Source organism: Leucoraja erinacea, chromosome 5 (genome assembly GCF_028641065.1).
Source record: "Leucoraja erinacea ecotype New England chromosome 5, Leri_hhj_1, whole genome shotgun sequence".
NCBI classification, from domain to species: domain Eukaryota; kingdom Metazoa; phylum Chordata; class Chondrichthyes; order Rajiformes; family Rajidae; genus Leucoraja; species Leucoraja erinaceus.
Genome location: NC_073381.1, coordinates 1961203 through 1968672, shown reverse-complemented (window position 1 = coordinate 1968672; position 7470 = coordinate 1961203).

Here is a 7470-nt window from a genome sequence, read left to right as displayed (position 1 = left end):
TGGGGCAGACAGAATGTACAGGAAGGAACTGCAGAAGCTGATTTACATCGAAGATAGAATACAAAACAATAAATGTGGTGCGGGTTTTGTGTAGAGAATGCACCAGTTCGGAGTTCTTCAGGCTGAAGAACAGTTTCGACCAGACACAGCACCTTTAAGAATACGGGGTAAGCCATTTAGAACGGAGACGAGGAAACACTTTCAGACACGCTAGAGGCAGGAAACATGTTCCCGATGTCGGGGGGGGGGGTCCAGAACCAGGGCCACAGTTTAAGAATAAGGGGTAAGCCATTTAGAACTGAGACTTTCCCTCGCTGAGAGTAGTGAGTCTGTGGAATTATCTGCCTCAGAGGGCGGTGGAGGCCGGTTCTCTGGACACTTTCAAGAGAGAGCTAGACAGGGCTCTTAAAGATAGCAGAGTCAGGGGAGAAGGCAGGAACGGGGTACTGACTGGGGATGATCACATTGAATGGCGGTGCTGGCTCGAAGGGCCGAGTGGCCTACTCCTGCACCTATTGTCTATTGTCTATTGTCAATTTCCCTCCAGAGATGCTGCCTGAGTTCCCTCCCAGCACACTTAGTGTCGGCGTTAAATAAATGGAGCCGTTACAACACCAGGCGAGAGACTCAGAGAGCTGGGCTAATATACACCAGATCCCCTATCCAATCCCCTATCACACCAGCTGGAGAAGTTAAATGGAGTTAATCTAATAAATCTGCAACACAGAACTAGTATCAGTGACAACGAGCATGAGACTGCCGGATTGTTTTTTGTACGAGGCATCTGCTTCACTGTTCGGAAATCTGCCACCCTCCTGCCTCACGTCTGCCTTCAGACCCATCGAATTACGGTGGCATCTATATCGCTGTAATCTACGGTCGTTTCAATGCCAATTAGTGCTGACTAATCAATCCCAGGCCCGCCGTCCACCCCCAAGCCCATGGGCGTTTTATTTATAGATATAGACAGGAACTGCAGATGCTGGTTTACACCGAGGATGGGTGTAAAATGCTGGAGTAACTGAGCGGGTCGGGCAGCGTCTCTGGATAGAAGGGACGGCTGGCGTTTCGGGTCCAGACCCTTCTTCAGACTGAAAGACAGTGGAGGCCAAACCCCGTCATATGAGGAAATATTGAAAAGGCTAGGCTTGTATTTACTGGAGTTTAGAAGGATGAGGGGCATTCTTATAGAAACATATAAAATTATTTTAAAAAAGACTGGACAAGCTAGATGCAGGAAAAATGTTCCCAATGTTGGGCGAGTCCAGAACCAGGGGACCACAGTCTTAGACTAAAGGGGAGGCCATTTAAAACTGAGGTGAGAAAATACTTTTTCACCCAGATAGTTGTGAATTTGTGGAATTCCCTGCCACAGAGGGCAGTGGAGGCCAAGTCACTGGATGGATTTAAGAGAGAGTTAGATAGAGCTCTATGGGCTGGTGGAGTCAAGGGATATGGGGAGAAGGCAGGCACGGTTTATTGATAGGGGACGATCAGCCAAGATCACAACGAATGGCTCGAAGGGCCGAATGGCCTCCTCCTACACCTATTTTCTATGTTTCTATGTTTCTATGGAAACAGGCCCTTCAGCACACCTAGTCCACGCCGACCGGCCATTATCCCATACACCAGCTCAATACTACACACATTAGGGATAATTTACAATGATTCCGAAGCCAATTGGCCAACACACCTGTACGTCTTTCGAGTGTGGGAGGAAACCGGAGCACCCGGAGGAAAAACCCACGCAGTTCACGGGGAGAAGGTACAAACTCTTTGCTGCCCCTTGCCGAAGCCGGTAGATTGCCCATGCAGTCGGTGGAACTGAGTTTACCGCATACAGCATAGTACACGCCAAAATGTTATACTGATGTGCTTGGCGTATACGCCTATGTCTTTTCCCAAAGCGAAGATAGACACAAAATGTTGTAGTAGCTCAGCGGGATCTCTGGAGAGAAGGAGTGGGAGACGCTTCGGGTAGAGACCCTTCTTCAGTCTGAAGAAGTCTGAATTGGTGTGTTTCACAAAAAGAAACATACCGGTTATATTAGAAGAACAGGAATAGTCAGCCCATTCCTTTTTTCCAGAGATGCTGTTAGACCCGCTGAGTTACTCCAGCTATGTTGTGTCTATCTTCGGTTTAAACCAGCATTTGCACGTCTTGTCTGCTCCACTGTGAAATGTGGTCACAGTTTGAGAATAAGGGGTAGGTCATTTAGGACTGAAGTGAAGAAAAACTGTTCCACCCAGAGAGTTGTGATTCTGTGGAATTCTCTGCCACAGAAGGCAGTGGAGGCCAATTCACTGGATGTTTTCAAGAGAGAGTTAGATTTAGCTCTGAGGGCTAACGGAATCAGAGGATATGGGGAGAAAGCTGGAACGGGGTACTGATTTAGGATGATCAGCCATGATCACATTGAATGGCGGTGCTGGCTCGAAGGGCCGAGTGGCCTACTCCTGCACCTATTTTCGATGTCTCTGTTTCTGCCTATTCAATTGAAGAAGTTCTCCTCTCTCCGACGAGAGTTGTGCGGCATCCTCTCTCGCTGTTTCCCCTCTGTGGAGTCTGAGGAAGGGTCTCGACCCGAGACGTCACCCATTCCTTCTCTCCAGAGATGCTGCCCGTCCCGCTGAGTTACTCCAGCATTTGTGTCTAAGTTCGGTGTAAGCCAGCATCTGCAGTTCCTTCCCACACATCTTTTCACAAAGGGCCTACCCAAGAAGAAGGTCATTTTAATAATAATAATAATAATAATAATAATAATAATAATAATAATAATAATAATAATAATAATAATAATAATAATAATAATAATAATAATAATAATAATAATAATAATAATAAATTTTATTGCCATTGCACAGAGGTACAATAAGATTTGGGTATGCAGCTTTCATCCGATGTCATTACTTAATTAGCTAAAAATTTAGACACCCAGAGAAACAAGATTTAAAAAAATAAATAAATAAAAAACAGTTAAAGCAATATTAACATAGAAACATAGAAATTAGGTGCAGGAGTAGGCCATTCGGCCCTTCGAGCCTGCACCGCCATTTAATATGATCATGGCTGGTCATCCAACTCAGTATCCTGTACCTGCCCTCTCTCCATACCCTCTGATCCCTTTAGCCACAAGGGCCACATCTAACTCCCTCTTAAATATAGCCAATGAACTGTGGCCTCAACTACCTTCTGTGGCAGAGAATTCCACAGATTCACCACTCTCTGTTTAAAAAAATGATTTTCTCATCTCGGTCCTAAAAGATTTCCCTCGTATCCTTAAACTATGATCCCTAGTTCTGGACTTCCCCAACATCGGGAACAATCTTCCTGCATCCAGCCTGTCCAACCCCTTAAGAATTTTGTAAGTTTCTATAAGATCCCCCCTCAATCTTCTAAATTCTAGCGAGTACAAGCCGAGTCTATCCAGTCTTTCTTCATATGAAAGTCCTGACATCCCAGGAATCAGTCTGGTGAACCTTCTCTGTACTCCCTCTATGGCAAGAATGTGTCTGTGCCGGGTCGATGTGGGACGTGACCATCCGAGGGAGACAGTTCATGGGGTGTGGGGTGGGGGGGGGGGGGGTGGGGGGGGGGGGGCACTCAGCAGGGCCGGTTCAGAGCAGCTTTCGCTCTGGGGATGAAGCTGGTCCTGAGTCTGGAGGTTCGGGCGTAGAGGGCCTTATAACGTCTGCCGGATGGCAGTAGTTCGAACAGACTATTACAAGGGTGTGAGGAGTCTTTTTGGATCAATGGGAGACAAGGAACCCTCGCAGGTTTCTTCACCAATCAATCAATCAATCAGTCATTTTTATTTGTATAGCACATTTAAAAAACGACTCACGTTGACCAAAGTGCTGTACATCAGTGCAGGTACTGATGTGATACATACAACAGTACACAGACCCAACAATACATACATACACTGTTTACAGCGCCACCTCAGAGGGACTCAAAAACGCTAGGGAGTAGAAATAAGTTTTGAGCCTCAACTTAAAGGAGTCGGTGGAGGGGGCAGTTGTGATGAGGAGAGGGATGCTGTTCCACAGTCTATCTGCTGCAACCGCAAAAGCGCGGTCACCCCTGAGCTTAAACCTAGACCGCGGGATAGAAATGTACATGGGTTAACAGGTGTTAATTTCATTTGTGGGTCTAATCTAAAAAAATGGTTTTTTTATTGTACCTCGCGAACCGGTGACAATCAACTAAACTAAACCAAACTAAACTAAACTACAGACGGCCATACAGATTTTCCGAAATTACTTTTATAACAGGTTATACCGTAGCAGAAAGCTTACCACTGTACCTCGGTATACATACCGTCGCTAGAATTTAGAAGATTGAGGGGGGATCTTATAGAAACTTACAAAATTCCTAAGGGGTTGGACAGGCTAGATGCAGGAAGGCTGTTCCCGATGTTGGGGAAGTCCAGAACAAGGAGTCACAGTTTAAGGATAAGGGGGGAGTCTTTTAGGACCGGGATGAGAAAAAAACATTTTTCACACAGAGAGTGGTGAATCTCTGGAATTCTCTGCCACAGAAGGTAGTTGAGGCCAGTTCATTGGCGATATTTAAGAGGGAGTTGGATGTGGCCCTTGTGGCTAAAGGGATCAGGGGGTATGGAGAGACGGCAGGTACAGGATACTGAGTTGGATGATCAGCCATGATCATATTGAATGGCGGTGCAGGCTCGATGGGCCGAATGGCCTACTCCTGCACCTAATTTCTATGTTTCTATGTTTCTATGACAATTAACTAAACTAAACAAAACTAAACTGAACTAACTTGAACTAAGCTAACAATATGTTTAAGAAAAAAACTGCAGATGCTGGAAAAATCGAAGGTAGACAAAACTGCTGGAGAAACTCAGCGGGTGAGGCAGCGTCTATGGAGTGAAGCGAAGGAATAGGTGACGTTTCGGGTCGAGACCCTTCTTCAGTCTGAGGAAGGGTTTCTGCCCGAAACGTCACCTATTCCTTCGCTCCATAGATGCTGCCTCGCCCGCTGAGTTTCTCCAGCATTTTTGTCTACCTAAGCTAACAATCTACCCTTTTTCTTCAGTCTGAAGAAGGGTTTCTGCCCGAAACGTTGCCTATCTCCTTCGCTCAACAGATGCTGCTGCACCCGCTGAGTTTCTCCAGATTTTTTGTGTACCTTCGATTTTCCAGCATCTGCAGTCCCTTCTTAAATACCCTTTTTTTTCTGTTCAGCCCCAAACTACCACCTAAGCAGATGTTATTCCCAGAATGAGGTTCTAATTTGAGATTTTCGCTGGTGTTAATTTGAAGAGTTTTGAAGAGCGGCGTAAAGTCTACATTTACCAAAACATGGACACAAAATGCTGGAGTAAGTTAGCGGGACTGGCAGCACCTCTGGAGGGCAGGAATGGGTGACGTTTCACAACGAGACCCTGCTTCAGACTTCGAACCAACGCAGATTCGTTTTAAGGAACAAATAGCCTGTTAATTTCACTCCTTGTTTCAGATTTTGTGTGTTATTACAAAAAAAAACAACCCCACCAGTGATATTGTTTGCATCGCCAAATAAGAACTTCAACTAGTCAACCCAATGCTTTGAAAATGTTGGTAAACTTTGAGACTGTGAATCATTTTGCGTCTTGTTCTAACCTTGTTAGTTACCAATCCCCATTCTTGTGCTCATACGGTTTAAAGGGGGGAAAAAAAGTTGTTCGGCACGGACTTGTAGGGCCGAGATGGCCTGTTTCCGTGCTGTAATTGTTATATGGTTATTTCGCCAATTCTATCGCTGCTTTGGTGGTACCGGGTATACAATGAACCGGCTCGAATATTGCGTGGAAAACGAACGATTCAGGCAGCATCTGTGGGGAACGAGACGGTACAATGAACAGCAGGAGTTCGAATGACGTTTGCGTGGAACTCAGCGGGTCAGGAGATACATGGGAGTATCTCAGAGTGTGGGTCAGGCAGCATCTGTGGAGAACATGGATAGGTGACGTTTCACAGAGTGCTGGAGTAACTCAGCGGGACAGGCAGCATCTGTGGAGAACATGGATAGGTGACGTTTCGGGTCAGGACCCCTCTTCAGATGAATCCAAGACGTGAAAAAGTTCAGTATAAATTAAACATCGGCGATGATGTTCTGCCTTAAAGTAACCACATTATCGCACGGTTTTACTTCCCGAAAAGTTAAATTAAACGATGCAATTGAACATGTGTTATCTGTATATAAAGTGTTTGTGAATGCGTTGTGTAGTCCATGCTTGTTCAACGAACAATTGGGTTGACGGCAGAGTTAGATTGAACCAAAGAAGTCTGAAGAAGGCTCCCGATCCGAAACGTCACCTCTCTATGTTGTCCACAGATGCTGCCTGACCCGCTGAGTTACTCCAGCACTCTGTGAAACGTCACCTATCCATGTTCTCCAGAGATGCTGCCTGACCCGCTGAGTTACTCCAGCACTCTGTGAAACGTCACCTATCCATGTTCTCCACAGATGCTGCCTGACCCGCTGAGTTATGGTGCAGCAGCATCTATGGAGCTAAGGAAATAGGCAACTTTTCGGGCCGAAATCCTTCTGGAAATAGGCAACGTTTCGGGCCGATGCTGCCTGACCCGCTGGGTTTCGGCCCGAAACGTTGCCTATTTCCTTAGCTCCATAGATGCTGCCTGACCCGCTGAGTTACTCCAGCACTCCGTGTCTTTTTTTTCGCAGACCAGCATCTGCAGTTCCTTGTTTCGACTTGGGTTTGATGCTCCGAATCTCAAGCAGAGCATAATTGGCTCATAACCCTGCCAGTTGCTACTCAAGTGTCCAAATTGACAGTAAATGGCCTTCATAAAGTGGGAGAGGGGAGGGGGGGGGGGGGGGGGGGGGGGGGGGTGTTTCTACGGTCACGTGACAGCGGTGGCTGGAAAGTGGGCCGGGGAGAGAGTGAATGTCACCGGGAGAGATTTGCGCCTCTGTTAAAGTGAGCCCGCTGGCAGCGCGCTGGAGGCATCGGTAGACTTGGACCAGAGGGTTTCGCGTCAAAGTCAAGCCCCGTCTGCCGGCCGTGAGCGATCTCACAGCCCAGTTGAGCGACCGGGATCCCCATTCGTAATGTAGCGGGCCAATGAATGTAGCAGCTTCCAACTGCGCTGAAAACTTTCGTACGATTCGCATGGTCCCCGCGGGCCAAATCCAACCTCAACACGGACAAGAACAATGGTCTGGGCCTTCGGTCGAGGCAATGCCCGCCAGCGAGGTCGGTAACCCCCTGACCGCTCGTCAAATATCTATCTATCTATCTCTCGCCAACTCCGAGCGTTAGTTAATTTCGACGCGAAGAACTAAAGAGGGGAATTGGCAGTGGCAGGGGAAGGAGATCCTTGCCTTGAGTGTAGTTCCTGAAACGTTTGAAAATAGCTGTGGGTAAATTGACCAGGGGAATCGCGGGCTGGGAAATGTATAATGGTCGTTGTTTAAATAATAGTAATTCTTCTGCTCCA